The following is a 17,416-nucleotide window of genomic DNA, read 5'->3' on the forward strand; positions in this document are numbered from 1 at the left end:
GACAGGACTCTGCTGCTTTCTCCCAACTTTCGTCTACATGTTTCCAGGTAGAGTGGGGATGAGAAGATGACTAACCGACAAGTGACAAAAAGTGACGGGCCGTTAAATATCATACGGTGCCAGCCGCTAAGATTGCTTGAGGGAAATAAATCGATTTTATATCAATCCGACAATGACAAAGAGGAAAACTAAGGGAATTTTATCCATAATTTTTATCTGTTTTAGCTAGTTCTGTAAACACAAAATACAGTTTCAGGTAGCTATAGTTTTTTTCTTTTAATTATAGTATTTATTTATTTCAGTTAACAAAAATGTTTTTACAATTCGAGTTTTCGTCATTTCATTAGTTTTCGTTAACGATAATAACCTTGGTGTGATTCTGTTGCTTGGCGTTGTCAGCAGAGTCTGAACCAGAATAGACGTCAGTTTGAGAACAGGCGGGGACAAAACAATAAAATGATGTTTGTAAATTCTATAACATTTTGAAAATTAAATGAATTTTAATAAACACCTACTTCACAATATTTCAAAGTGTGAATACATTTTTTTTGGGACAGCCTGTAAAGTTTCACTTTCGCTTCATGCTAGTGTAAGTGACATAACTACTGACCCCCTCAGTCTGATAGATTGAGAATATACTGAATTATGAAGGGTCCACAACGTTTATGCTTTCATGGGGCTCACAGTTGGTAACGCCACCCTTGCATACGGGTGATGACGTCAAATCAAATCAAAGTTTATTTCTATAGCGCTTTACATCAACATAGCGAAGCCCAAAGTGCTTTACATCTAAAAGCATGATTATATTATAGGATAAAAAACAGGTTAATCAGGTACCATAAATATGCATAAAACAACAGGACACAACACACATCAATAAAAGAGACCACAGATTCAAACCTAATAGTGTCTCAGTGCTTAGGGTTAAAAGCCAGTCTAAACAGGTGAGTCTTTAACCGGACTTCAACAGGTGCAGGTCAGTGAGGACTCGCAAGTCAGGAGGCAACGAGTTCCACAGTTTTGGAGCAGCAACAGCAAATGAACAACCACCCCACTGTTTCCATCGGGACCTGGGAACATCCAAAACCATCTGGGAGGACGATCGGAGGGCTCTGGTGGGGCAGTGAACTGTTAAAATCTCAGATAAATATGGGGGAGCAAGACCGTTCAAAGCTTTAAAAACAAACATTATAATTTTAAAAGCAATACGATGGCGGACTGGGAGCCAGTGGAGAAAAAAATCTAAATGAATCTGAATGCCATGTTTCCACTTGTACGTGTAGCTTTGATATGATTCAATCTATTCTAATATGAAGCCTAAATATTTTGAATCGGGCTTACAGCACACCCGTTTTCCAAATGTACACGTCCAGACAAACCAGACTGTTGCCCATTGAGAGAGAGGCGAAGCATCTTGGGATACATGCCCTGCTGCCATCCTGCCCAACCCCTAAAAACCTCCTTTTGGTGCATGATGGGAAGGATATCACTTTAACTGATGAAAGCAACACACACACACACACACCCATCTCAGGGCATTAACTTGTTTATCTCTCAGCCAGTGACGACAGAAAGAGGGAAAGTTTCAAGCTCGGCTGCTCATTGTGGGCCGGGGAGATAGAGGCAGAGACACGGCAAAACAAAAGGCAGCCAGAGAAATTTGCATGGTGCTCAATTATACATTAGCGAACATCACTTGGCAATCTGTTCATATCAATTTAATTGGATTTTAATACTGCCTGTGATCTTGTTTCCTAATTAACAGCAGCGGATGGCAATAAAGCAGAAGCATGCACCCAGCAACACCTTTGATCCGGGCCATATGGACTTGCTTGGAGCTCATTGGTAGGGGGAGAGAAAAATATCAGTCACCTAAATATGGGCCTATGACAAGCCAGTGGAAAAGGGGCTTCAGTGTGTGTGTGTGTGTGTGTGTGTGTGTGTGTGTGTGTGTGTGTTTTTCTCTGCGCGTGACACTCACTGCAATGCCGTCGAAGCCAGTGCATGTGTGTGTCCACGCATGTGTGAGTATGTGTGTTTTTCTCACAGCATGTCTGTATTTGCTGCTCTATGCCCGTGTGTGTGTGTGTGTGTGTGTGTGTGTGTGGGTGTGTGTGTGAGTGTGTATCTGTCTACCCATGTTGGACCTTGGATGTGTGTAAAATGTCCATGTGTGAGCTTGTGTGTCTGTGCCTGCCAGGGGGTGGAGGGATCAGTGCGACCCCCAGATGGCGGATATCGCTCCTGCCTTGCGCCTTCATTGATTAATTTCTTCCCTGATTGGTTGTGATTACTGATAAATAAAACATGATCTGGGGATCAGATGCAAATCAGCTCTGGGGGTGGGTGGGGTGTAGGGGTGTGGAGGGGCTGTTGATTGCTTTTTCAAATCTGTTTATTTCTTGCCCTGCTGCCCTCGAGTCTGGATTGGAGGGCAGAGGGAGGGTAGAACTTGTTTCCGCTGGAACACATGCTAACTCAGGACCGCCTTTTTGATCATGTTCATCACATTCTTTCAATACATATTGTATTAAGGCCTAATTATGATTTATAGTAACCTTAAGAGAAATTCCAGGTTATTTCCACTTACATGAGATTCAAGGAAGTGGGCTGCAGATAACAGATCAGAGAGTCACAACTAAGAATTTTGGTCATCTAATTACGTATATCACTCATAAATGTTTACTGATGGAAAAGTGTCACATATTGACCCTTTCATGCATAGTGGTCACTCCAGTGGACAGCTATTCTACGGCTGTTCTATTGTTTATTCATGGGTTTTGTTGTTTTAGTTCCATATCACTCAACACAGTGGACTCTTATTCATACAATTACTGTAGCTTTACTGCTTTTGATAAACCTGATCTGCAGTAACATGTTTTAGTGTAAATCAGTTGCTAATTGTTATTAACCTGTAATTAAGAGTTTTCTGAAACAAAAAGTTTGTTTTGTTTTTTTGCATATCCTCCTAAGACCCAGAAATGCATTTTGTCCTCTGTAGGAGACAAAAGTTTGACAGTTTAACTTAAATGCTGTCCATTGCAAAGGACATTCCATTAAAAAATCAATCTATGAATAAAAATGATTTTAAAAATTAATCTGAAAAAACTGTTGCATTATGCAATTTCCAATCAAGACAATTTTTTAGTGTAAAAAAGCTAAAATTGTCAATTTCCTGGGTCTCAGGAGGATATTACCTTCATGAAATGAGTAATAACTAGTATTTGAGTATGATATAATGTGAGAAAACATCAGATTAGTGGCATTAAAAATGTTTTTATTTCATAGTTTCATAGTTTTCATACAGTATATCACTTTCTGATGATGAGTTTTAAATACATGTTTCTCTGCTTCAGAAATTAAACGCTTGGTGTCCAGCTGAGTAGACATTTTTGTAACTCCATGAAAAATAGGTTCATAAAAAAAAAAAAAATCAATTGCATTGCTTTTTTCATGCCTAAAGAGGAATAAAAACAGTCAAGAAAAAATATTGACTAAGGTGCTCATAATTCATGCATGAAAGGGTTAAGTTAGCATTAATTAGTAAAAATAGAGCAGCGCAGTGGTTAGTACTGTCGCCTCACAGTCAGTAGGTCCAGGTTTGGATCCCAGCCCTGGCCGGTTGAGCCTTTGTTTCTGTGTTCGACTTCTACCCCCCACCCCCACCCCCACCATCCAAACACATGGACATTGATAGGTTAAGTCAGAGTTTTTCAATCTTGGGGTCGGGATCCCATGTGGGGTCACCTGGAATTCAAATGGGGTCACCTGAAATTTCTAGTCATTGATTAAAAAAAGCTACATAGGGGCGAAGGCGGGGTACACCCTGGACAAGTCGCCAGTTCATCACAGGGCTGAAATATAGAGACAAACAATCACTCTCACATTCACACCTATGGGCAATTTTAGATTAACCTATCAGTGCATGTGTTTGGATAATGGGAGGAAGCCAGAGTACCTGGAGAGAACCCACGCAGACATGGGGAGAACATGCAAACTCCACACAGAAAGGTCCCACCCCCATCGACTGGTGTCAGAATCGAACCCAGGATCTTCTTGCTGTCAGGCACGAGTGCTATCCACTGCACCACAATTATTTACAGTAAGTTGACTGCACATAAATATTATTGTGACTTGACAAAACATATAATTCAGGATTCAGCACAAAGAAAGTGTTCATTCCCCGTTAATGAGTCATGATGGTCTTATTTGCCTTTTCCCAACAATTAGATGACTGAATGTGGTAAGTCAAGTTTATCAAGAAAGGAAAGTTTTTCTTAGTATTTGTGCTTGAAGTTTAAAAACACTGCCACCAGCATCACAAAATCTCAATAATTAATAACGTGCTTTGACATCTCTTTCGTGTGGATAAACTAATAGAACTAATGAATCCATAAAGACCCAAACATCCACTGGCAACCAAAACCATCTACTGATCTAAAATGTTTAATAACTTTTGATCCATTAGTCCTATCAATACATGTAAATAACTGATGCAAAATATCATCTTTTCATGGTCATCAGATATGACCCAGTTAGAAGTTCAGATTCTCTGTAGTTACCATGGAAACACCATCATCCTCTACAACATTGATTCACCAATAAAATGAATGGAGTTGGATCAATAACAGTGGATGGACACACTTGTTTTATGCTCAATTAAGGATATATTTGATGAAAAAGTCACTTTTTATATATATATTTTTTTGTTTTGATATAATAACCTTTGAACTTACTGTGAGTTTGCATGAACATGTAAATTGAATATAGGGAAATACATGATTTACTGTCAAAAATGCAAAATACAGAGGGTAATCTTATAATAAATGGTGATAAATCGCTTAGGAAAGGTTAAATAGAGACAAAAATTCATTTGGGAACAGCCACAAATGTAGCACTGGGTCTTTGTGGGTTAAAACATAAAAAGAAAAACATATGTACCTGGAAAGCTACAATAATCAAATGTATATAATTATATTTATAGTCATGAATGTGAACATGTCAGTGTGGTGTCACATGGCAACCACCTTTTCTCAGAAATCTTTGTTTTCCTTCTCTCTTTTCAAGGCTACAGGCAATAGTGTCTATTGACTTTTGCCTTTTCTCTGTGCTGGTTAATTGCTAAGGCTGATGGGAGATTTGTGAATCAACACCAAAGCCACTTTAGCAAACTGGGGTTTCAGAAATACACTCAACAATTTCAACAAATATTCTCTATTCACATCAGCAGGTCAAATTAAACAAAGCTCAGTTTCTGTCTCCGTCAGTTGGCCGTGGAGACCTGGCAGGTAGAAGAGGAAGCATCAGCCTGTCTGGGGTCTGTGAAGAGAAAACATCAGCCAATACCAGCTGATTCAGCATCCCCTGGAAGCAACGGTCTTAATTTGGAAATCTGGGTCTTCGATGTGGAGAATGCTCATTTGTAATTAGGCAGATTAGCTAAATCTGGGGAATAGTGAAGGGAAAAGATTATTGACTTATATAACAAAATAAACAATGCAGGTCCTTGGTTAAATAATCTTGGGTGGAAATCAGCTTGTTGGGAATTAGATGAGTGGCGTGGGTAAGGCAGCACACAAAGATCCACGCATTGAGGATGATCACACTGCAGGGCTGTGGAGATGAACCTGCACAAATTTAATCAAAAAGGAGTTTTACTGGTAGATCAAGCCAAGGCCAACCTGGGATGATTTACTTAGTCGGGTCTTTCACTGAAAAATTTGGTTCTTTACATTTGCTTTTCAGTGGTGACTGCATCTTTGGGGGTTATGTTTCAGCAAAATTTAGGAACATCTAGCAGGAAAATTGCAGATTCCAACCTATTTAAAATGCATCCTTCGTCTGTGGTGGCCACAGAACATGTGAAAACCCCTTAACAGAGCTAGAGTTTCGTCATTAACCCAATAAAACAGTTTGTATCATATTTGCTACACCAGGTTCTGAGATGTCTATCTTATCAACAAGATCGATACTTGACCCGATACAGGTTTTCATCCCACTGCAGGAAGGTGGAAGGTTTTTTTTTTTTTCCTTTTAAATATGGCCGCTATCATTAAATTGTCAACATTTTTTGCAGATAAATCGTTGGTAATTTTCCAAAACAAAACAGAACATTTACAGTTATTGTTTTGTTTTTTTTAATAAGTACTGAAACAATGCATAGTTTGATCACTGATTACTTATAGTACAGTTAAACTGTGTTAAAAAATGTTTGTATCAAATTTTATACGGCAGGTATATTAGGTGCTTTATAAAAATGCCCAATGTATCAAATGTGATACAAAAATATATCCTAAACAAAATAATATGATAAAATATTTTGCTTGGATTTTGTTAAAAAGTCTAATAAACATCTCAGTTCCAAAATTTTTTTTTTGGGCTAGTTTTTGATAGGTCAAGTTTCACAGGGTTAATACACCTTAATGCTAGATATCGACTGCTAAAAAATAAGATAGTAGTGATGTTGCAGATTGTAACGAACTGAATTACCCCATCCTCACCCACCTTTATGGTGGCCACAGTCTCTTAGGCTACGTTCAGACTGCAGGTAAATGTGGCCCAAATCTGATTTTTTTTGCCCATATGTGACCTGTATCCGACATGTTAAAGACAGTTTGAACAGCACAAATCCGATCTTTTCAAATCCGACCCAGGCCACTTTCATATGTGGTCCTAAATCCGATATGTATCTGATATTTTGCAATGCAACTGCAGTCTGAACATCCAGGTTGCATTTATCCAACTCTTACGTCATTGAAATGCGATAAACGTCAAAATTCTGCATCCCTCCATATTTACTTTTGTAAACACAGTGCGTGCCTGCGTGGTCACATATTACGTTGAGACCTCTTTTGCGCATGTGGTCACTTCAGGGTCACATTCAGTTCATACTCAAAACTGATAGAAGTCGTATTTAATGTGCAAAATGAACGAGCACACAAAAAAATCGGATTTCACCGAAAAATCCAAATTGTGCATTAAGACCTGCTGTCTGAACGTAGCCTCATTGAGGCCACTATTGCAAACAGGATGCCACACAGATCCGAATTGTCATCTCACAAATGTTTAGGGCCTTATTTGGTGGTTGGGTTTAATCTGTTTTTTGCCCCTTATTTACTCTGTTATTGACGTTGACCCAGATACTTCTGCTACCCATTAAATGCATCTGCTTAGATGCAGTACGCAAAGTATAAATAAATAATTAAATACATCTACAGGGGAAGCAAGAACCCAACATGCACTGCCATGTTTCCACAGTTGCTTCGAATGGACTTCCACTTGTGGTAAACATGTTCCCATCACCTGTGTTTGAGTGTGGACATGGGCTAAAGTTAACGTCCCCGTAATAAAAATACAAGGGACTTCAACTTTTTTGTATCGCCCATACCTCATCATTTACCTAGAGACAACACATTCACAACAGAAACCATGATGACCTTGAAAGAAAAGGACACAGAAGGTCTCAAAATGTCACATCATGGTACATATGGATGGCAACTAACCCAGTGTATTTGGGTGCTTCTATGAAACTGGGTTTATTCTGGTATCTTTGCCAGCTTTTTAGATCCAATAATAAAAGAGAAATTTAGATAAATTTTTCCCCCCAGGATGAACCTAATGATGACCTCAGATGAATGCAAAAAAAAAATTATATTCATGCTCTGAGCCATCCCAAAATTAATGAATTTTAATAAAACATTGGGGCCAAAAACAGGACCCAAATTAGGACGTGAAAAGCTACCGAGGTGTCAGTGCATTTGATCTGGAACACATGGCTGTAAATGGTCTTATATACCGCTATAAATAAAGACACTGTGTTAAATTTGTCGATCCTAGTGGTTTTTCTAATGCAGACATGCAGGTTTTTCATGAATCTCAGTCTCATTCCAAGTTTTATATGCAACCCATCATGTCCACTGGCGTTACATGCGGAACCTGCCCATTTAAATACATATAAATTGTGAGTGATTTTGCAACAGCGGTCCTTTTTGTGAAACATTCTGCCTTGCATAATTAGCTCGATTCCCCAAATGTACCTGTTAGAGCACAGGTGTCAAACATGCGGCCCGGGGGCCAAAACCGGCACACCAAAGGGTCCAATCCGGCCTGTGGGATGAATTTGTGAAATACAAAAATTACACTGAAGATATTAACAATCAAGGATATTAAAATCATTTTAGGTCAGCACAATCTAAAGTGGATCAGACCAGTAGAATACTATCATAATAACCCATAAATAATGAAAAAAGCAAATTTTTCTCTCTTTTTTTTTGTGTTAAAAAATAAATAAATAAATAAAAAGGAAAATTACACAAAAATGTTTACATTTACAGACTAGTATGTGGAATGGTACCAATATTCTGCCTGTTACTGAATGTTTTGTGTATTTGAAGATCCACTGTGATCTGTAAGTTGTAATAAAAATGATAAACTAAGGTGAAATATTGTTAAAATTGCACCTATTATTTAGGTTGTTCACATTTGTTCATGTTATGTTCAAGTACAGTTTGTAGATGTAAACATTTTCATTACGGAATTTTATTTATTTTCACTCAAAAACATAGAGAAAACTTTGGAGTTGATATTATTTATATGATCTTATCCTATTATTTATATTATTTTACTGCTGCGGCCCACTTTAGATCATATTAGGCTGTATGTGGCCCCTGAACTAAAATGAGTTTGACACCCGTGTTAGAGAATAAAAAGATATTCAAAAAAATAGTAGCGCATAATTTTTGTGTCCTTTTTACCATGTTACATGCACATTTTTGTATAAAAATAATAGAAAAATGTGTTTTATCTGAAATTTTTTTCTCTTTTATCTCAGTAAATATTTATTTTTAAAATGAACCCAAAGTACTTCCAAACTTTAGAACACGTCTACATCTGGTTTGGATTTTTAGCCCCTCTGTCCTGTTATGAGGGACCAGTTTCATAGAAGCACCATGGCTGACCCAATTTTAATACTGGAATACTCAAATAAATAGCATCAATCTGGTAACTTTTTCTTTATTCATGTCATACAGTTTCCTCTAATTTCAATCATTTTTGTTCTATTTGAGTATTTCCTGCACACACCCTACAGCCACCACTGCAATATCCACAAAACACATCCACAGCGTGGCCTGTAGAGGATACAGTTTGCATTGTGTATCATGTATCTGCTCTCACCTACATTGTGCACTTGATTTCCCTATGCAAAGTTTAGGGGTTTAACTTGACATTATTATCCCAGTTTAGAGAGGCCTCTTTATGCAAAGTCAATTAAGTGGGAGTGGAACGCTGCTTGGATTCATAGAGGGAGAGAAAACGGTGTTTGAGAGCAGAGTGGGGAGAGATTTCAAATACAAACAAGCCCTTTAACAAGCGCACCATTGCAAAGAATTCATTTTAAAGACAATGCATAAATCTACATCTAAATCTGAAATCTCTCCCTCAAAAATGTCATACTTCCAGGAGTCCATCTAGGGGTTTCCATCCCGAGAAAATAGTGTATTTTACATGATAAATAGTATCATTTTACAGAAGCCGCTGTCTGTGTACATGGTCAGGAATCTAAAACGTACAGCGCCAGGAGGAGGATCTTGTACCTAGTCAGAGCAGGCAGGAGGATGAAGCACCTGTCAGTCTGAGTAAAAGGAGTGACCACGACACAGCCCACAATGGCACATTTTAGAGCGGCATCAGCCAGTCACAGCATTAGCACTGATGAACCCTTTATAGGGCACTCATAGAAATACTGTGGAATTCAGCATTTCAACCTTAGTATGTTTGTTTACTTATCAATAGGGATGGGAATCGAGAACCGGTTCTTTTTGAGAACCGGTTCCCAGTAGCTCGATTCCTTGGAATCATTTGCCTGCCTGCTTAACGATTCTGCTTATCGATTCTGCCTTCGTTGTGCATGCGCGATGACGTCACACGTACACTGCATTGTTTTGGTCAGAACGTGGCCAACATGGCGCTGAGGCAGAAACGCTCTAAAAAGACGACACCAGGTCCACTTACTTGGAACACTGTCAAAGCTTCCATGTCTTCAAAAGAGTGGAATCCCTCCAATATCCTCAAATATTTGTCCACAGCATGTGAATCATTTACAGGAATGTCACGTATTTGATACTCTACTTGGCGCTTGTGAATGTAGTGGCAGAGTGAACGCCGGGCCGGTTCCGGTATGGGCAACAAACATCATAACTCTTCAAATACAAGTTTTCTGAAGGTAAAAAGGGAAAGGAAATGAGAAGCACAACAACGGGAGACAAGCCGAGCCGAGTCGAACCGGTTCCATGTAGTAGAAATGTGGCAATAGAGGAATTAGTAAAGAGTCTTTAGTTTCACTTTCATTGTACCCCCGCACCCCCGAACCGGCGGCATCTGTTATTATTTGTACATACTGTATATGTTATATTTTCTGTGCAGAGATGGAAATATAAAAGACAGTTGATGCAAACACACCCGTTTGCGCTCTTTTATTCCCTCACCCAATAAGAATCGATAAGAGAATCGATAAGGAATTGGATCGATAAGCAATATTGATAATGGAATCGGAATCGTTAAATTCTTTACGATTCCCATCCCTACTTATCAACCTATTGTGTATCATTGGTGATATTTTGTTTGTTTTGTTTTGATTTCACTGTCCACATGTTCGAAATAAAGATTTAATTAAATAAATAAATAAATAAATAAATAAATATATGGAGGACATAAGATTTCATTACATTTGTGAAATTTTTCAAAATTCGGCATAAAAATTAATTAAATTGCATTTTTAACCCTTTCATTCATAGTGGTCACTACAGTGGACAGTTATTCTCCAGCTGTTCTCTTGTATATTCATGGGTTTTGTTGTTTTAGTTCCATATCAGCCAACACAGTGGACACTTCTGCATCATCCCATACACTGACATTCATACCGTTACTGTAACTTTGCTGTTCTAGATAAACCTGATCTGCACTAACGTGTTTGAGTGTAAAAAAATTGCTAATTGTTATTAGACTTAGGTTGAATAGTGATTCTGTTTTATTGTAAATTATGTATCATGTATGTGTTTTATGTTGTTTGGACTTTGTATGGCTGCTACCTTGGCCAGGTCTCCCTTGCAAAAGAGATTCCTAATCTCACTGGGATTTCTTGGTTAAATGAAGGTAAAATAAAAATAAAATAAATAAAAAGACTGTAATTAACAGTTTTGTTTTGTTTTTTTTTAAAAAAAACGTTGTGTTTTGTTTTTGTTTTTTTGCATATTATCACCATGAAGTGAGTAATAACTAGAATTAGAATATTTTAAAATGTGAGAAAACATCAGATTAGCAGCATTAAAAATATTTTATTTCATAGTTTTCATACAGTAGATCAGTAAATACATGTTTCTTTGTTTCTAAAATTAAGCACATGGTGTCCAGCAGAATGGATGTTTTTGTAACTCCATGAAAAATAGGTTCATAAAAAAAAAATCAAATCGCATTGGGTTTTTTTTTTTTTTTTTTTTTTTTCATGCCTAAAGAGAAATAAAAACACTCAGGAAAAAAAAAATCTTGATTAAGGTTCTTGTAATTCATGCATGAAAGGGTTAAAAAAGAAAAAAAAAGAAAATCAAGGTCAGTGAAGTTACCATATTTGGTTCCTTACCCGCAAGTGGAAAAAAAAAATACAAGAAGTAAATAAAAAAAAAACATGTAAGGTGAAAGGAACACATACTTTAGAACATTAGAACATCACTTTTAGAACATTACAACATAAGTGCTGATCCAGACACCTGTCAACAGAGAGTATAACAGAGGCACAGAAGAAGGGTCGGACATTTAAAGCATGTTTAATTTCAGTTTTGGTTTTTGGTAGTTACCGAGTGCACCCCCACCCACCCACCCTTCACTGTTCTCCTTCACTGTTCTCCTTCACTGTACCAAAAATGTATCGAAAAGCTATAGAACCAAAGACCCCTGCAATGAAAACGTACTGAACCAAAATTTTTCTGTACTGTTGCACCCCTACTCAACATCCATATTATCCCTTTGAACATCGTTACTTACATTAGTACCATGTAGTACCATGAGGGGCATGTAGGTGGGGGTTTAGTCCATACATACCGTCACTAGCGCTAGAGTGAAATGAAACTGAAACTTAACATACTTTCAACGTCCAACTCCCGACTTCTATGCCTCTCTTATATAATGGATCTTACATGAAATTTCCACAACTTGTAGCCTGTATCCACTGGACCCCCTCCACTGCTCTATGGGCCCCCCACAAATGCTGGGCCCCATGAATTTGTCATGTTTACCCCCCCCCCCCCCCCCTCCCATCAGCACCCCAGCTGTAGACCACAATGGACCTGAGATTGTTGACTCACTGTAACTGTTGCTGTCACTGTCTTGTAATGTATTTGGAAATGACCAAAAATAGTCACTTGCAGATCAACATAATCATTACCATTGGGTTTTTATTATTATTATTATTATTATTATTATTATTATTGTTTTATGGCGAGACATCTTAATCTTTTATAGAAAAAGGAGCAATTAATGTCATATAATACTTGTGGTATTCAGAGGTTTATAATAATACAGACCAGAAGAAACAACATTTTATAAATTTTAATATTGGCAGAAAATGGTTATTTAAAAAAAAAAAAAAAAGCAGAGAAAAAGATAATTTTAGAAGAAAAAAAAAAATCATATGGTGTAATATAGACAAAGAACACAGAGTATGTAGGAGGTTAAAGAACAAGCGAGTGTTGGTTAACATATGTGTGTATGGGAGTCTCATTGGATTAAAGGTCTATTGTAGGGAGGTAAAAACCCCCAAGGGCTTTCATTTGGGGACGATTTAGGGTCTTTTCTTTGCAAATGAAATTATTGCCTTCCACCGGAATGTGAGATTTTCATAAACACACTGTTTTCCCTCTATCAACTGCGTACAGCTCCGTCTTATTGTTCGCCATGCAGAAGCTTTGTAATCATAGGTATAGCTTTAAGTTTTGGAGCTTCTCCATGCGAGCTTGTGCCTCGTGTGTCAATGGGAAATCTCACTCCTCTTTATCAACACATAGATTAGAATATATTGAGCGCTGAAACCCACGCCTGCATATAGCCTCCATAGGATTGCACATAGAGAGATGCCATAAAAGCACTGGGAGAGAAGTGAGGGAACATTTCCATCAATAGTGTGGATTCAAAGCAGTAAAGCCTGGTCAAAACATGAGCCGCTGTCCCTCTGAATATAAACTGTAGATTTACAGCCTCCAGCTCAACAGCTATATGTCAGTAAATGTCATACATAATGCTGATTACATGTTTTTTTTTTTCCCCAGAAAGGACATATAGAAGTATTTGAAGCATTTTACCTACTAATGCATCATGTCTTAAGCAATATTTTGAATGTAAGTGCACATAAGAGAGCGAATTTCAATCCATTTCTATGCATGTATATATGACTTTTACTTAGACGGCCATAGATTCTTAGCTCTGTGTTTGCATTTCTATTGAATTGTTTCAGAGTTTCAGACGGTGTGGCTGTTTTCTCTCCGTTCGTTGTCATTTTCTACCATTGCTGCATGTTGTGCTAAAGATTTCTTTAACTACCATATAACAATGAAACTTCAGATGATAAATAATCCACGTGTTTAGTCTCAATCAGGTGTTTATATGCTAAAGTCTTGGGTTAATCCCAATGAAACCAACATTTTATGTTCACATGTGCTGTAATTTAACCCGGATAATCCAAAAAAACTGATTTTACTGTGTATAATATTCATGTTAATGCACTCAAGGACATCCATACTGGATTTATAAGTTAAATAAATTGTATGTAAGGTTTTGTTAATAATTTGATTGTGTCCAAAGGTTCAAAATTATAAAGCAGTAATTCATTTCTCAACTAAATATCTATTAATGTGAGCTTTTTTTTTTAGAACTCAACTCTGCAAAATCACCATGAAAGATGTCAGTGAGTTCATACCTTTTGAAATATTACCATTTAGCAGTCAATGCTAAATACTGTGTAATTGCATTCCTGCATGTTTTAAACAGCAGTTGGGGGAAATATTGCTCAACTAATGTTATATGTATGTAAATCACTTGATCTTAAGCAATAAATCAGCCAAAGAGCATGAGTGATAGAAACTGAGACACAACAGGATTGAGTTAGAGACCTGAGGCAGCTGGACCTGAGGCTTGACGTGAGCGTGAGCCGCAGCCGAGCCACGTTGTTCAGGTCATATCAAATCCCGGGGCTGATAAGGACAACTGGTTCTCCAGCTGGTTTACTCTGCTGAGAGAGCCAGTGTGAGACAGACAGTTGGTGGAGATAGTAGTATAGGTTATATAGGGTAGTGCTGGGATTTGGTTGATGGGATTTAATGTAAACTGTTGGGTCTGGAGGTGTGTGCATGTGTGTGTGTGTGTGTGTGTGTGTGTGTGTGCGTGTGTGTGTGAGTGTTCGCCGACTAGGGCTCGGCTTGGCTTTTGGGAGTGAGTATTGGTTTCTTCTTTTTGACAGGGCCTGTCCATTGACTAGGGATCCTTTTCTTATTAAGCCCCCTCTTCCTAATCCTCCCTCCCGTTTGAAACCCAGTCCACACCTCTCCTCCATCCAGGAAATAAAAAAACATGCTGTTTGTCAGAAGATGCGCTCGCTCTCTTTGACTTTGCTCTCCCTCCCTTCTTTCTCCTCCACCCCTCCATCTCCAACTTACCCTCTCTCACTGTCTCTTTTCTCTTTATCAATGAATATACCACTCTTGACACTAAAGACTTAACATCAAATGAGCTTGGAAATCCATTTTTACACTTTTGGCTGCCCATTCCACAGCTTTGTTTTTTTTTTTTTTTTCTATTTCAGAGGAGGCAAAGAGGAGAGAGGCTCACAGACGTAGAGTTGCCTTTGTTCCTCTGCCCTCTGGCCCTCGGTGCCCAGGCGGCCAGTACCATCGGGAGACGGCTAGAGGAGATCAAACGGGCAGCGTCGAGGAGCGCCGGTACCTGGCCCCTGAAGATGCCCCCTGGCACTCGCAATTAAATCAGCCAGCTCGCAAAAAATTTCCTGGTACCGTCAATCAAAATAATTTACACGGGCACGGTGGCTTTCTTAAAGGCGCACCGCTGCTTTTCTGACGGGGCCTGTCCACTTAATTTCAAAGCTCTTTATTCAAATCAGGGCCGAGGAGGAAGTGCCGGCGAGCACCGCAACCGGGATTCTTATCCTCTAGCCTGCAGTTGTCTTCAAAAATAATGTGAAGGAGGAGGGGGAGGGCGGAGGGAAGGAGATAGAGGAGAGAGAAAAGAGGCACACGGTGAGGCAGCGTGTCATTTGAATAATACGCTGGACACTTTCAATCTCCCACAACATAAGAGGGAAGGTTTTAATGCACTGGCACTGGGTGCAAGGAAGCACACACAGTGCCCCTGGTCGCTTCGAAAGAGAGCAGTTAAAAAGATGTGCGCCGAAGTCAGATGGAGGTTAAACTCAAAAGTTGTGGTGACCAAAGAATCAGGCTGAATCTGAAAACAACACCTCTGCTCCTCTGTGCAGGTGTGATTTATGCAAGTGTGTGTGTGTGTTGAGTGTGTCCTGCCCTCTTCTTCTTAAATGCTGTTTTCCACAACGTTAAAAACAGACAAATAAATACAACACGTTCACTCATTGTTACTGTAATGGAAAATAACTTTGATCACCATTAAAACAGGTGCCAAATTGTTACTATTGTCTCCTTCAGCACCTCTGAGGTGTTTATGGCCACAAATGTAGATTTGCAAGTCATGACCAACAAACATCTAACAAAGGTATTGTAACCAGGAAATCAAATTTGGCCTCTCTCCATTTATATTACCTGCAGTAAGTGACAGCATCTCGCCATTCAGCCACTCTTCTGCAGCCCTCTTTGTTCCGTGGAAGGACTCTTGCCATTGTTCTATTATACAGTGTCCTCACGGCATAAATCATGAGACGTCATCTGCCCATACAGATGCTTTCTCTGAGAATCTTAGAAACAGCAGGGTGCATCTTAAAGCTTTTGTGTTGGCATGACAGACAGCAAGGTATTGTTACCTGATTTAGACAAAGGTGGGTTTTCATGTTTTCTGTGTATTGTGTGTTTTTTCTTCTCTTCCTCTGGCTGCTAAAGAACACGGGAGCTGGTTGAGATTGCTGAGTTGGGTGCACAGGAGAGTGAAGGGGGAAAAGCAGGGCTGGGGTGTTACTCTGAAAATGCTCGCAGTGTCAACATAAGCATGCCTAGTCATTGCCTTGATCTGCATATAAACCCTGTAAAAGGTGCATTTGAGAGTGTGCTTCAAGCCTGTAGAACGAGTTTACCAGTGACCTCTTCATGTGTCCTCACAGCCAGCAGAGGAGAGAAGGGAGTGGCGCTGTTTGATGGGAACATTTCAGGCTTGTGGGCAAATACCCCAGGGGAAAACTTGAAATAATGACCAAAATATTTTTTGACATGTTAATTAAATGTCAAACCACAATGGTGAATGTGCTGCAGATGGTTTACTTTCAAAGCCAGGTAATCAGATTCTTTTGAGTGGGTCCCTTTTTCTTACCAAGAGTGCCTTCCTTTTTTTTTTTTTTTTTTTTTTTCTGAGGAAATAACAGCGCAGCCAAGCCGGCATTTTTCTTCTCCCTGCAAGTAACTATCAAAAAAGAGAGATTCATCACTGACACGGAAAACAATGAAATCTGCAGCTGGGAGACTATTTTTATCTAAATATACACTTAAATACATTTAACTGACCAGGAGGGGAGTATGCAGTGGCTTCCAATAAACCAAGATAAAGTACTGCAATGGTACTTTGATTTGAGCGTCTTGGAACTGAAAACAAAATGGACTCTTCTATAAATCATGATAACACTGTGACTGCAGGGAGAAAAAAGAAGGGGGCGGTTATATGAATGCAATAAGAGATAAAAAGTAGGACGTTAAAAAAAGTGAACTCCATTGTCATGGTATAGAAAAAAAAAACATTCAAAGCAAGGGTAATTTACATACATTGGCAAAAGATTGGTATGTCTTTGGGAAGTTGCCAACAACTTGTCGAGGCTGAGTTATGAGTTTCATAGGTGAACTCATGAAACCTGGTTTGGCCTTAAGCGAGTGCCCTGGGGCACCCCTGGCACAGACATCAGAGCTGCTGGACAAGGTGGTGAGACAGAAAACCTGTCTGTGGTCGAATAAAAGCCATCCATGTCAACTTGGCTCTATAGTTACACAGGGGTGTAATCGAGCGTGTGGCCCATAATTACAGCTGCTGAGGTATTTCTCAAAGAGGTGGACAGCTTTGGAAATTCTCCACTATTGACTTTACAAAGGAATAATGTTCACGTGGTCATAAATCGCTCTTTGTAGTGGCAGCTCTTTGACAAACTCAATAGAGGATATTAAAACATGTTCTTTTCTTTAGATCAAAT

Source organism: Sphaeramia orbicularis, chromosome 22 (assembly GCF_902148855.1).
Source record: "Sphaeramia orbicularis chromosome 22, fSphaOr1.1, whole genome shotgun sequence".
Classification (NCBI taxonomy): Eukaryota; Metazoa; Chordata; class Actinopteri; order Kurtiformes; family Apogonidae; genus Sphaeramia; species Sphaeramia orbicularis.